The sequence below is a fragment of the Eulemur rufifrons genome, chromosome 17 (assembly GCF_041146395.1).
Source record: "Eulemur rufifrons isolate Redbay chromosome 17, OSU_ERuf_1, whole genome shotgun sequence".
NCBI classification, from domain to species: Eukaryota; Metazoa; Chordata; class Mammalia; order Primates; family Lemuridae; genus Eulemur; species Eulemur rufifrons.
In genome coordinates, this window is record NC_090999.1 from 38,933,396 (window position 1) to 38,949,447 (window position 16,052).

Below are 16,052 nucleotides of genomic sequence, written 5' to 3' on the forward strand. Positions count from 1 at the left end.
CCACCCCACTCTGCTAGTTGAGTGACTTGGCGCAAGGTTGACCTCTCAGCCCCAGTCTTCTCACCTGTGCAATAGGGATGTGGCCCTTTCCTGCCTGGCTATCACATTTTTAGGATGGCCCAGCAGGTGAGAGTGGGGGGCCCACGGTGGGGCCCAATGTCCCCAGAACTATGTGATGGAGGACATGGCAGGCACCAAAGACCTTCCCTCTTCTAGTATGAGAATCAGGCCAAATATAAAGATCAGTGGTGGCTGCGGGGACTGTAATGCTGCCCCAGCTTCTTGGATGTCATGGGGAACAAGGCTCTCCCCAAGATGGATTTCCAGCCACCTCCAGGATGGCACCGGCAGGACAACTAGTTAGTGGAACCTCAGAGGAGGTAAGGCTGGAGGGTGCATGCCCTGAGCCTGTGTGTACCTTAGCATGCCCCACTGAAGTTGATACTTCCTATCTCCCAGGAGGGCCAATCAGCAGCAGCCCAGTGAGGTGGGCACAGTGCCACTGAGCCTGGTCCCAGTAGGCTGGGATGCACAAGACAGAGAGCCTATCTGCCACCCTGCCCTGGATGCCAGACCCCCTGGCCCTGCCTTGCCCAGAGCAGGTGGGATGCCATGTAGGGGAGTGCTTAGTTGGCAGAGAATGCCCCTGGGGCCTGTAAGTTCAAGGAGATGTGCTAGGAACTGGGGGTCTCCCTGCCCGCAGGCCCCTCCTGGACACAGACATTACCGAGAGCTAGGTGCTGGAGGAGCTGTATAAGAACCAGGGCCGTGACACCACAGGTATCTGGCCTGATACCATCCCAAACATGGACATGGTAAGCAGGGCCAAAGCCATCTCAGGTGATGGGGGTTGGGGACAGGCTAGGCAACCAGGTGGGGAGGCTTGGAAGCTGGGATGTCCCCATGGAAAGAGCTGTGGTCTAAGCCCCACTCCCTACATGCTGCAGGGGACCCTGTGTGAGCACCCCAGCCCTCAGGCACCCTCTCCCAGCCCTGATGGTGTGGGGGATTGTATCCCAAGATGGTAGGCCAGAAATACCTTAAATAAGACTGTAAGAAACAACAGAGGGAGACAGTGATTCCTTTCTAGGCCTCTTTCAAAGGTGACGCTCACCCTGAAGGAGAGAATCTGTTTGAGGTTAATCTAACCCAGCCCTATCCAACAGAACCTTCTGTGGTGATAAAAATGTTCTTTATCTGCTCTATGCACGTGTGACTATGGAGTGCTTGAAATATGGCACTAATGAGATTGAGGAATTGAACTTTGAATTTTGTCTTATTTTAATTAATCTAAATTTTTAAGAAGCCCCAGGTGGGCTGGTGACTACTGTGTTAGCACAGGTCTACCTTACCTCTAACACAGGAGAGAGCAGTTTACACCGCAGAAAGGCAAGTCCTTAAAGCATACTAAGTGGTTACTCGGGTGGCATCAGACGTAGCCAGCGCTGTCTGGTCCTCTGCGGCCACTGCAGGCGCACACACAGGCGGGTGGGAAGAGGACGTGGAGGCGGGCGCCTTCCAGCTCACGCGCCCCTCAGCTCGCCCTCAATGTTCACCCGCAGAACGGACAGCCCGTGGAGGCCCGGGCGAACGAGAAGTGCCCCCAAGGCTGGCATTTTAAGAACTGGGTTGTGACGCTGAACCACGTTGTGGACAATGAGGGTCAGTTCTCCGGTCAGGGCTAAGGGCAGGAACGCCTGGGGCCTCAAACCCCCGCAGCTGCCAGGGCCTGTTCTGTGCAGGCAGGGGTGTCCAACGTTTCTGACAGCCGCGGAGCAGCCAAGCTCTTGGTGAGATGGGCCTGAGTTCCTGGGGGTCTCCCAGCTTCCAGAGAGCTGGGTCTCCACCCTCTCCATACACACGGGCCCTAGTTCTGAGACAGCGCAGGTCCTAAGCGCCTCCCGAGGCCTGGCCCAGAGCAAGGCTTGGCTGTGGAGACTGAACTCACCCAAGGGAGCTCCAGGGTAGGAGCAGCGGGCCGGAAGCCTGAAGGCTAGCCCTCAGGATGCAAGCTTGGCCTCGTGCACACCACAGGGTTTCTTGGAGCCTCACCTTCCTCATTTGTAGGATTGGCAGTTGGGCCCAGGTGACACATTGTGGCCACGCTCTCCTTCCCAGGCCTCAGGGCCAGAGAGACCCTTTAGCTTGCCCCTCTAGGGCCTGTCTCTCAGGCCTGTCCCAGCCTGCTAGCAGGTGGGGACCCAGCGGCCACGGTCCTGCCCCCACAGGCTGGGAGTATGGAGTAAGGATCCCGCCGTGCGTGTGCACCTGCGCTTCCAGAACCAAGGGGAGCTTAGCGGCGAGCAGGAGACCCTCCCCTTCCTGCAGCAGGTGACGGGCTGAGGGGCAAGGGCCCTGGCCTGGATGGCAGGGCAGGGGCTGCCTTGGGCTGCGGCAGGGCGTGAATCTGATTTCCTCCCCACAGCACAGCCTGGCCAAGGGGGAAGAGGAGAGATGGGAGTACGCACCTTCCGCTGCACGTTCCACCTGAACCCTCAGCCCCAGAGCCAGTTCCGCTGCCACTGCTGGCTTCGCAGGCTGGCCCCTGACAAGGACTAGGGCACTGAACCCATTTTCCTCCTGGAGGGGTCTTTAGTAAAGCCTCCGTGGGCTGGGTGGCGCCTGAGACCTGCCTGCCACCCCACCTCCTGGAGGAGCCAGGGCCTAACCTGGGTGGGGGGTGGGGAGGACTTGTCCCCACTCCTCAGGCTTGGGATGGTGGGGCCTGCCAAGGGAAGGGGTGGCCTGGGCCTGCGCTAGAGGAGACCCGAGAAGCACCCAAGAGCCTCAGAGGAAACTGTCCTGGGCACAGGCTATGGATTCAAAACACCAAGCTAGCAAGGAAGAGGAAGGCAAGACGTGGCCATGGGGTGTGGACAAACAGTTAAGGGACTCCTGGAGACGTGTCCCATTGGACACCTGGGCCCCCAACATGCCCTTCATCTGATGCATCTTCAACAGTGAGCACTGAATCGGGAGTCTGCTTGGGTGGCCCCAGAGGCCAGTACCTGAGGGCGGGGAGTGGGGGAGGCAGAGGGCAGCCTAGGGGGATCCTGGGAGGAAGTGATAGACGCTCCTCTTTACCCGGAGCCTCACTACTACCACAGCCTGATTCTTACCTCCCTCTTACAGGACAGGAAACCAAGGCTGGGGGTGGCAGTGCAACTTCCCCAAGGTTTCACTTTTGTAAAGTGACTGAGTCAGAATTCAAACCCAGTTCAAGGTCCTTTTCTGTATACTGTGCTTCTGAATAATACAATGTTGGGGGTGGGAAGAGGAGGTTTCATGGCAAAAGATAAAGAACAGAGACAAATAGGAGAAGGAAAAAAACAGCAATAGGTATAAGTAAGGAAAATGACAACAAAGGCATTTACATCTACTTTGAACAATTGTGTGAAAAAAGCAGCTACCAACCAGTAACATTTCTAGAACAACTTTCCACAGAACACCCAGAAAGCTGCATAATTTGACATTGTGTTATACACTGATAACAGTAGAGCAACAAATACCAAAGTGAAGATTCCCACACAACTTTGCTTGACAGTCACATTTTCACCACCTCTTAATGTTCTAAATGTGCTATTGTGGGATGTTTGCTCTTTATCCAACATTGGGTACTGTAATAAATTCTTGTTTACCCAAAGTGTATCTACAGGATGAAGTGCTATACAGATAATTGAATAGGCAGGTTAGCTGAGACTATTAAATACAGTAACATCCCATTTATTTCAGTCTCTGCCCAATTTTAAAACTCTAGAACAGGGTTTGGCAAACTTTTTTGGTAAAAGGTCAGAAATTAAATACTTTAGGCCTCAAAGGCCACATGGACTCTGCAGCAACTATTCAACTCTGCCACTACAGTGTGTGAAAGCAACAGTAGACACTATATAAACAAATGAGCATGGCTATGTTCCAATAAAACTTTATTTACAAAAATCAGATTTAGCCCACAGGCAGTAGTTTGCCAACCCTTGCTCTAAAACATAACCCTGGCAGGGAAGGAAAAAGTGCACTCATGTTTTTATTTACTCTTGAAGGAGAACTAAAACCCTGAATGAATGCCTGTTCTTTCATTTTATACACAATTTTTAGAAACTAGCCTATTTTCTTTCTTACAACCTATAGCAAAATAGAAACAGAAATTTTAAAGCAGGGTTACTGGTATAGACCAGTATAGTGAAGTCCAGAATGCTTTAGAACATCGCCAGAGGAATGAAACAGCAGGACTGTTAGTGCTAGTTAGTACAAGGGCAAAACATTCTCCCTAAACCCCTTAATATCATCTTAATCATCTTAGTATCACCTAACATAAAATTACCAAAGGAAAGATTCCATTTAATTTCTTTGAGACAGAGGAAACAGAGACACAGAAGATCCATTTTAAAGGACCCATGAAAATTGGCTATGCCTAGAAGTTTTGAAACTGACTGAATAAACTTTAGTTATAAATATACATTTTGTGAAATAATTAATTCCCCAGATGATAATAGCAGGACCACAAACATTTATGAAGCACTTACTATAAGACATGCATTATTCCAATTGTTTTACATATATTTACTTAATCTCCACAACAACCAAACCAGGTAGGTACTATTATTATTCCATTTTTCAAATAATGAAATGGAGGTACATGGAGATTAATTTTCCCAGAGTCACACAGCTACTTAGTAGCAGAACTGGGATCTGAACCCAGGCAGTCTGGCTCCAGAGACTCGCATTTAAGTACTACACTATGCTGAAGCATTGCTTTATGCCCATATGTGGACTGCCAATGTTCAAAGGCTAGGAATATGATATATTTAAAAATCTCTACTAAATATAATCTTCAGAATCTAAAGATTGAGACATGTCATTGTTTTTCAATGCTGTGGGGTAAAGAATGTAAGTATCTATTATTTTTATTCAGTTCCACCAAAATAAGATTGCTTGGATGTTAGATCGAGGAGATTTTACTCTTTTTCCAGTGTTGCATTTAAAATTGTTTTTGGAATGAGCCAGAGAAATAAACAAGAAGTAAATGAAGTTATGGGAAAATTCTTTTTAGGCACTCCTAGTTCAATCAGATAAATATGAGGATGTGAAATGAGTTAGTCCTTCATTTTTTAGGTTAGGATATAAAGATTAAAACAGATTTTTATTTGTTGTCTTTATTTCTTAAATAGCTTGATTGTAAATTCCATTTATATGGAAGAAAATAATTTGGTTTTTAAAATAACTGAGGTTATGATTGGCATAACACCCAACAAAAATATTTGAGCCTAATATATCCAAGGTAAAGGACTAAAACTGGTTTGACAGAATCATAATTTTTATTGAAACCTGATGTTTTATTAAAAGAAAATTAAAAGTTTGTGGAGAGATTTTTTTAAATAGCAATAATCTGAAAAATATTTTTATTTATTGAGTAGGCATCTGTGCTCTTTTTTATTTGTGATATACACACACACACACACACACACACACACACTTTTGCTAATCCCTAGAAGTTCAAAGTGGAGAAAAATCTTTTAGCTTCTAGAAAGGCTACAAACCAAGTTTATGTTTGTTTCACCATTTGCTCAACTCCATGCAAGAAAACTTTCTCCAAAAGCTGTGCACTTACTTTATACTAGTTTCCCCAATAAGAAGTTAGCATTCACTGCAAAGTTTATATTTAATAAAATACTCAAGGAACTGTGGGAAGGGGATGAGATTTGATCAGCCATTTCATCTTTGTTGCCCATTTTTCATTTTCTCTCCACCTTTTTATAAGACTACAGAGCAAGAGATTCGAGTACATGACACAGAAGAGGATGGGTGAGGTAGAGAGAGAAAAACATCCAAGGACCACTTTTTCACTATAGGATATAAATATTAAATCATAGCAATCTCTATAATAATGTTCAGTGATATATTAATAGCCTTGGAAAATTTTTAACATATGGATTAAGAATTTAAAAGTAAAATCATATTCTTAATTTCTTCCAGATGGTAGAATTTTTTTTTCATTTAACTTATTGGGTACAAGGCTTAGATTCTACATAGACATACTAAAGAACAGAAAAGAAAGAAGAGAAAAAAGATATGGCAGAAATTGGTTAGTTGATCACTTTTAAGTACTAAACATTCATATGTCTCCAAAATTCATATGCTCAGATCTTATTCCCAATGTGAGGTGTTTGGAGGTAGGGTCTTTGGGAGGTAATTAGGTCATGAAAGTGGAGCCATCATGAATGGGATTGCTGCCCTTATAAGAAGAGGCCAGAGAGCAAGCTTACTCTTTCCACTGTGTGAGGATATGACAAGAAGTCAGCCATCTGCAACTCAAAAGAGGGCCCTCACCAGAACCTGACCATGCTGACATACTGATCTCAGACTTCCAGCCTCCAGAACCATGAAAAATAAATTTCTGTTGTTTATAAGCCACCCAGCCCATGGGACTTTTTGTTATAGCAGCCTGAACGAACATAACCACCAAACCAACTTTCTGTTCTTCCAAGGCACAGAAGGGACTATAGCCCTGGCATCCCTTCCACTAGGTGGGGCATGTAACCAAGTGCTGGCATTAGAAGGTGAGTGTCCTCCATGAGTTCTCCTTTGCCAAAGCACAGGGATTTGGAAGCTGATGGTGGCAAGGTGATGTGAGCGGTGTCACAAGAACACCGCTTGAATGAGAGAAATCTCATTCAAGATTACCCATTTTAGGCTTTGGTCAAGTGAGAAATAAACTTCTAAGTTAAATCAATGTGACTTCAGATTTTATATGTTACAGCAGTTAACATTACCAAATTAATATGGAGAAGCTAATAAGGAGATCTAAAGAGCTAGAAATACGCTTTCTGGAATGATGAAATTCTACTATATGTGAACATTAAACAAACCCAATTAACATCTTGGGTCTGCCATTTCTTTGTCTGTAAAACATGGTGTCTGGACTAAATAAGGTTGACACTCCTAAAAGTATAATTTTATAAGAAAATTTATATACTTCCACCCAGTATTTTTTGTATGTGCTATAGGTTGGCCATTCCTCCATTATTAACATATTAAATACTTTGAGAAGAACAGCAGCCCCAAAAATTAACCATTCTCCCAGAATTATCCTAAAAGTTCTGCAAACATGAAATAAATGTCTATTAGGCTGTAAGCTCCTTGAGGAAACCAGGTCTTATTCACCTTTGTGTTTCTAGCACGTAACTCTTGATTTTTGCTGAATAAATAAAGTCTTACTAAGAAGTTAAAAAACATTCAGTCACTATAATTTTAAATTACTGAAGAAGTGCTCTTATCCAATCACCAAAAGCACAAGACAGTTAGGACAATTGTCCTAGATCCAGTTTTCAAACAGCACTACAAATGAAATTCTTCCATTTCTGGAAAGTTCCCTCATGAATTGCTGGGCCGTGTGAGATAAAGATGGGAGAGAATCCATTCCGTTTTTATGTTTTACTTATTTTGCTTCCTCTATGGTTTCATCTGTTTTTATAAAAGCGCTTCCACTGGTGACGTGGGTAACCCCTTCAGCCTAAGCAGTATTGCTGTTAGGAAATTGTCAAACCTGTAACAACAGTGAGCTCAAGCAGCTGAAATGTAGGACACAGCTGTGGCTAATATTCCGAAAAGCATCATGATCTTCCAAAGTAGAACTAGCTAAACAGTTTCAAAACTGCTGACTGAACTGTCTAAATCATTCAGAAAGTCATTGTGACCATTCATTTTATTCCTAAGAGCAAAAGACCTACAAATAAGCATCCCCTTAAAACTGACATTATTATAACATTCATGAAATTTAATAATGAGAGTCAAGACAGGAGTAAAAAAAAAAAAAAATCCAAGAACATCAGTTGGTCTAAGTTTTCTATCTCACTTTTCCCCCTTAGGAAACTGTGTCCTCTAAAGTTTTGTCATTAACAGTTCTAAACGTAGATTCTGAAGGAATGCTTATCCAACTATATTGACTTTGTGCTATATCTAAGTGGAAGGAAAACTATGGCACAAGCTTAACCAACAAGAAAATTCATCCTGTTTGAGGAAAGTAGACATAGCTTAGAAAGTGAATCAAACTAATCAATAAGAAATGTTTTGGTATTTCCATTTCAAAAAATGGATAATTTGTAAATACCTTTTATTAATGTGCTGATAGTAATTGCAATAAGTAACATTTATGTAGCACTCAGAAGTTTACTGATTATTTTTTCACATACAATACCATATTGATTTGCAGTAGATCTGTTGGTATTTTTAATACTCAGGTAACACAGATCAAGACTGCAACTCCAAAACCCTTTATAACTTTTCGAGATCAAACAGTGAAGATGTCCTTTTCTTTTAAAGTATTATCTATTATTGGGAATATGCTTTTAGAAGTAAAGGATGCTAACTCCAGTGCAATGAGCTGCTGTAATAATAATAATAGCATACAGTTGTATAGCACATTACAACTGTGCACATTACAAATTACACATTAAAATGTTCTTTTATAAGCACTTTCTCATTGTGTTGCTGATACTCACCAATCCAGTAAAATACCAGGACATGTATTATTATTTTCACTTTACAGACATAGAGATTGAGGCTTAGAAAAATTTCATGACCTGAAAATGATCCCATTGACTCCATGATTAATTCACTAAGATGTTCTGTTCCTTGAAATCAGAAATCAGAAGAACACAAATTTGGCTGATGATAAAGATAATGGAAAATATATCACCTCCTCACAGCATATAATCATTAGAATAATTGATTGTCTTGAAATTAAATGAAAGCTCCCCCTCTACCAGTGTCTCACTCCAAAAAAGGAAGGAATTACACAAATCTTAGGCATTTAACTCCTTTGGGAAGGGGGGATATTTGTTTCATTTGTTCTGCTCTGCTTTCTTTAAAACATGATCAAGGTGGAACAGCAACTCTTTTGAAAATGCCAAGTAGGAATAATTAATTAAATTCTTGGACAAGATTAAGCAATCAGATCAGTCCTATATATAACACAGGAAAAACATTTTAGGGAAGAGCAAATTTTTCCAAAAACAAAATTTACCAAAAAAAAGGAAAAAGAAAAAAAAAAACCTCATTGGAAAATGTAATTCAATCAAGAAATATTTTTTTTCAGTTTGGATTTATGTCATTGCTTTTAGTAGGTAGTGTTAATAGTCTCCAAATGCCAGTGTGTATTCACGAGCACTTAGCAAGTTCATGATGTGATACTTTCCTTTTTGGATACATCTTTTGTCAAATCCATCTGTCTATGGCAGATATGCATAGTTTTACAAAACCTTATCTGCAAAAGAACTTTCACCATCAGACAAAAATGACTTTAAAAAATAGAGAGGAGTGGAGAGAAAAAAGATCAACCACTGCTGTTTAGGAGATACTTTCCTTTTCCTACTGTGCCTTGCCCACAGCCCACGGTCTACCTGGTGCCCTGCAACTCCTTTTCTTAATGTCCTGACTTTTCACAAGAAAGAAGTGAGACTCTAGCATCTCTGGGAGTACTAAAAAGATAGAGGTTCCAGAGGAAGCACCAATGCAAGATGCAAATACTCCTAGTATATACCCACCAGAATTCCCTGAGCCCTGGTTTTAAAACACCCACTGAATTGCATAAATATGAATCAAACTGTATTTATTTGACTAGCATTTGATAATCAAGCATAAGTCATTTTTATTTGATTCATCTCAATAAGAGCCCAGGCAAGGTAATGTGAAGGGTAAGGCAGGAAAAGGTGAGAGGGAATGTGAATGCTATAGCAAGACAGCTACATGGACCCAGGGAAGAAGAGGAGTTGAGTTAGAGGACAGAAGCTAATTTAAATAATGCGGATTCCACCCCCACCACTTCTTACACCTAGATGGGCCCCAGGCACCTTGAGGAATGGGATTATATTCCTTTTATAGATGCACCTTCCACTAATAGTCAGTTAGGAATGTATAACTAAGAAGGAGCCAACTATCACTATTAGTGACTATGGTGACAGAAACTCACTAAAAGAACTTGCTAGTCTGTCTCAGTAAAGGAACTCATTACGCCACTTTTTCATAAAGCAAATGTGTTTCTAGAACAAAATATTAAAATTACATTTCCTTAAAACTATCTATTTATATATATTTGGTTGATACAGAAAAGGAATCTATGTTGGTTACTTTTCTTTCTTTTTATAAACTTCATCCATTGGTGTGATCTAAAAGGCTGTCATATTTCAGAAAGCAAAAATATTTTTAACAACAAAACTTTGCATTTTCAGTGTGATCTAAACATAAAATTTTGCAAAAACATAATATCTCTCTCCTACTGGCTAAATCATGTCATTTAAATAGGTGCAACCAAAAATTAACTGCTTTGAGTCTGTAATGTTATTTTTATAGGAATTGGCAACTAATTACTATAGCTATCAGAAGTTTATATTTGCCACAGAACCTGTGATTTAAAATCCTGTTCAAATGATTTATTCTTGGGATTTCTACATAACAAAAAATATATACATATGTATTTACAAGTCTAAAGAGGAAAAGGTAGACAAAAAGCTACCTGAAAAATGACCCCAAATTATAAGAAATGACCTAGCTCTGTACTGTACTGAGAAAAAGTACAAAAATTATTTGGGAGGAAGAAAAATATTTCTAAGCACTAAACATAGACAAAAGTTCTATTATATCTTTTTATTATAGGCTAGGAGAAATCAATAATGATTTAAAAGTAAAAAATAAACTGCTTACATTTACCAGTCTAGACTCAGTATTAATTCCATCCTGCAGTGTATAATACAGAAGGCAATAAAACGCTGATTTTTTCTCATTTCTCATTTCAATCCGCTCCAGCTTTATCTTAAACCTTGTTAGCCACAGAAGTTACCTCAGCAATTACACAAACTTAACAAAGGCTTCCCTGGGATAATTTGATCTGCTCCAACCACAAATTCCAAACCACATACTTTCTTATGTTATGGTTCTGTGTGTGTTTAACGTACTTCTTATAAGGCTTTTTAAAACAAGCTCATGGTTTCTCATTCAACAATCTACCACATAAACAGAAGCACCAAAGAACATTTCTGTACATATAAAAATGTTTTAGTTATTTATAGTGTTTGTCATAAATCAGCTTCAGATTGCTGTGAAGAAAAAGTATTGCTGCAATCATTTTACATTTCTCCTTTTTCTGTGCTCTAACTGCTGTGTACCTGTGTCCCAAGAGGATTTATTATCATTTGCTGCTCACTCTCAGTTTTGAATGGTGGGGGTAGGAAACCTTGAAACTTGCCTGACCCGAGTGTTCTCTAAGCCATTCCTTTGATACCAGCATCCTGTTTTAACCTGCTCGTGTTGGCCCTTTATCACTTTACTGACCCCATAAAACAAACAGGGCTAGCAAATGCATGGAACAGCCTCCTTCCAAATGCAGCTTTGACTGTGATTCATGGCAAAAAGCTGGAATAACCCTGCCAAGTCTTAGAAGCTTTAAGATTCATCGCATTGAACTTGATACATATAGTACAGCACCTTGAAAACAAATCATCTGCTAGTTCAGTATTTTCTACTTACAATCACTCCCTCCCGGGACATGTAATTAATTTACTGAGCTTACCAAAAAAAAAAAAAAAAAGTCAGGATTACTCACACAGTCTTCAAGATGCAATGTCAGCTATTTAGGACAGAAACATCCAAGGCCGTGTTAGAACTCAGTTACCACAACATGTGCATTAAAGCAGGAACTGGCAGGGCCCTGGACTACAGCAACTATAGGACTCCTGCTTCTCATACGCTGGGCTATAATCTATGAAACTGAGCCCCAGATCCAGCCAATCATTTAGCTCCTCATAACAAGTCTAACTGGCTCTGGAAAGCTGAAAGGGCTGCACTGGAACAACATAGATGAGATATTCCACACAATAATCTGCTTATCTGGAATCGCTTTGCCTCGAAAGGCCAGAGAAAAATCACAGCTTCATTGTCTGGAGGGGAAAGGACAGGTGATCTGGGAACAAGGCAGCTACACCTGGAGCGAGATCTCTTCCTGGCTTGGCAGTCCCAACGGTGCCGGCATTCCAAGACCTGAGCCACCCTAGAAACCAAAGGGCAACTACAGCAGCAGAAGCCTGAGGTAATTTTCATTTTTCTTTTTTATTTTTAGTAGGAATAATGCTGAGTGAAAATGAGAAGCATTAAGTCGCTGAGGCAACTAGATATGCTTCAATTTTATTCTACCTTTTTCTATTCTCATCTTTTGTAGGATCATTTGTTATTAAGCATGAGGAGAGGAAGGCTTAATGTACCTGAAATAAACTTGAAACTAAATTGATCATTTGTGGAAGAAAATAGATAATTTTCCAGAACAGTTTTAGAGCTACCTTTTCAGATGGGCAGGATTTTTCACCCACCCACAGAAGCAAGAGCAAACGGGCTGAGACAGGGAGGAGAGGGACAGGGTTTCAGGAGCACGATGGAATGTTTTTCATATCTTAAAGAAAATACCTATGCTCTGAGAGAAAACTGGGAAGGTAAGTTACTGCCCAGCTCCTCTGGCCCTTGGCACTTGGGCCATGAAAGAATGTCCATGGTAGGAGGATTGAGACAGAGAATCCTAAAAATCATAAAAGAGAGTCAACAGTGCTCCGTGGTCAGGGTTTTTCTTGTTTTTTTTTACAATATTTTCCTTGTTTCCCATTACATTTTAGTGTTAGTTATACCAGCTACTTGTTATACCATACTTCTAAATCTGTAGTTGTTAAAGGATGTCTAGAAAACATTTTTAAGTCAAAATTATTATAGAGGTGACTAAAATAGGAAATCAAAAAAAAAATGAAACTGATATGCACATAACCCCAACACCACACACCTAAGATACTTAACGTACTCAACCTAATGACAAATCCTTCCTAATCCTCAGCAAATTTGTGTTTCTTTAACAACTTTAGTAGCGAGTGTAACATTAACAACAACAAAAAAAAATCTTTGCAATAAAATTTTAAATAACTAAATCAACCATTATGCTTCCAAAGTGGTAACAGAACATATACAATATTTTATTTGTGTTGTTGGACCTAAAAGTTCTAAAGAAAGAAGCTGGGAGGAAAAAATTGGTTTGTTTAGTGGTGAAATATAAACAACAGTAACAGAAGAGACGTTTATGCACTTTTTGTTGGCTGTAGATAACTGACTGAATTCAGCTTGAGATTTGACACCAGGATGAAAAACAGCAGTAGACACAGACACAGAACAGAAGAAGTAATCCATTGGCAATTTCCCCCCAGGGTTTGTTCTTTGAATTGTCCAATTTGTGACTAGCCAAGGAAGAATATTTATGCTCTGTTTAAATAGTTTTTATTTAATTAAACCTTTGTTTATTTGACAGTGCTGCTGCCTACAGTGACTATGTGAGAATGGAAACTTCTAAGGAAGCCAGGTTTTTAGGATTTTTGTCCCCTTTACTCAAAGATAACATAGATTATCTAGTCTGAAATGGAAAACAAGTCTTTAACTTAATATTGTCATTGAATCTTGCTTTTCATCCCCTTCATAAAATTCCATTAAAATCCCCTTGAACTCCCATGTAGAAATATCCATTTGTTGACAGACAAGGCCAAGAATCCTCTCAAACGAGGCATGTAAGTCATTTCACATGTATCCTTGTCCAGAAATTTCCCATAGGAAGACCTCACCTCTTACAAGTGTGAAGAACACCATCTCACTGCCCAAGATAATGGTCAGCAACCATCCAGCAAGTCATCTGAGTTGAAGCTTTCATGGCTTTTGTACATTCTCTGTCTCCACATTAACTAAGTTACAGACTGGCCCCTGGGTCCCTGACCCCTGTAAATACTAAAATTTTGTTTGCCCAGCTTCAAGCTGTTAGTAAGTAATGTTCACTCCAAAACACATTAATGATGAGAGCTTTCTAAAACTGAAACAAAGGAAGTGATGTCTCAGTGTGATCCAACTTGAGCCTACTACACTGCTTACATTTGTTGTCTTTGCCTTATTCAAAACCAAGCAATAGCGGAAGAAACTAAAGAATATACATACCAATACTACAATCTTCCTTTGCCTATAATTGTTCATGCAACACGTTGTCTGCAGCAGACATCATTCTCAGTTCATCAGGACTTGTATTATTAATAGCAGGTTCTGGTTAGGGAGACTACCTCCTGCCATCACCATCAATTAATGTTTGCTGGCTATCACATCAAGCTTTGTCTAAGAAGCTCATGGTATACAAGGGTCACCCAAACAGCTGGGTCCAGTCCTTGCTTATATTTCCTGTATCTCAACCTCACAGACAAGAATTAGGATGATCCCGGTAAAAGATCAGGAATGTGAACCCTTTTCCGAGCTGAGAACTGTCAGCAAATCTCAAGTATCCAAGCAGCTATGGTTGACTGAAAAGTGTCTCAAAACCTGGGCCAAGAATGATTTCTGGGCCCATAACCTAATTTGTCTGGCCCTGCAGTTTATGTAGCTAAAGTAGTCACTCATGAGAAAACTATCGGAAACGTTCAGACCCACCATGTTAGCTTGTCAAGCCAATTAAGACTGGCAGGGTATGAATGCCTTTCCAGGTGACAGGGACAAATAGTGCCATTATTTTCCTAACGCCAGCCTCTGCCTAAGAAACCCTAGACCTTGGGACTAGTTCCTTGGTAGGGAACTGCCTAAGGTTCCAGTGCTGACACTTGGAGCCAGCACCTTATGGTGTGACCTGAAAAAAAAATAGTTGCTTAAAAAAATATCAGCAAGAAGGCCTGCCTCACCTTAACAAAGCAAAACGTGTTTTAATTTAAGTGAAAAAACACGGGTAATAGGGATATGAGTCTGTGATCATTGCAGGGATTAAGTTTATTTTCTCTGTTCAGATAACAAAATACTTTATCTGGGCACATGGACTTCAAATTCAAATTTGTTCTTGGCACATGGAGGGAATTTTTGGTTAGTGTTTTGTTGTTGTCTTTTAATTCAATCTCTCCTAAGAACAGGAACATATGCGATCATACTAATAATGCATGTGACAAGATTCTAAAATATATGACATTTAAAAGTAATATAAATTAGCAACCTTTTGCACTCATATACTATAGTCAAAACTCTTCTAGGTAACGAGACCTGAACAGAAGAATTGATTTTTCTGTGGTCTTGCTCTTTGTCCAAGTTTCTTAAAAACATTATTACATGACATATAGAAAAATGGGCAATTATATTGAATGAGAGAAAATTTGCAGTGGAGGGAGTACATTCCTAATATTTGATGCTAAAACCAGCTCTTTGCTTCAAGCAATATGTAAAGCAGTATAATATGGAGGTTGATAGCATAAACTCTGGAGCTAGACTGCTTGGATTCAAATCCCACCTTTAATTGTTGGACCTTGAGCAAGCTATTTACAGACAGTGCGTGCCTCAGTTTCCTCATATGTAAAATGTTTTCACACACAATAACTACCTCCTAGGTCTGGTGTAAAGACTAAATGGGTAATTACATGCTTAGAACTGAGCCAATTACATGGTGAATGTTCATGAAAAGAAAACTGCCATTTTTATTATATTAAGCTCATTGAAATAGGTGTACACAATATTCAAAATAAAAGTGAATTCCTGAAGAGCCAGATGTGGTGAAATGTATCTACTAACATCTACTAATATATTTCATTTCAAGTAATATTTATAAGTATTGTCTTAAGGCCTCTAAGATAACAGCACAGTGAAGTGTGTCAGTCACTGTTAATTATCAATTTTCTGCCTGCTTATCACCTGACACTTTTAACCCTGCCCTGCATTTAGCATGTCATGCAGGGATGCTAATGCAGGATGTGACACAAAAGGGGTACTTGTAGTAGACATGATTCATATGATAGTTGGTACAAGCTTCAAGCTAGTTTAAAGATTCCTGCATGAAGGGAAAAAAATAATGGAAGCCATTAATCTTCAGTCATCGTATCCTAACCAAAAAAGATTTGGGGGGGTGGGGTGGAAAGAGGGTTACCTATCATGAACAGCCATGCTGATTATCTAGAATACTTGAACCATGTCTGGAATTCATGCTGAATTCTCAGCTTAAACATGAGACAATGCTGGAGCTAACCATCTCC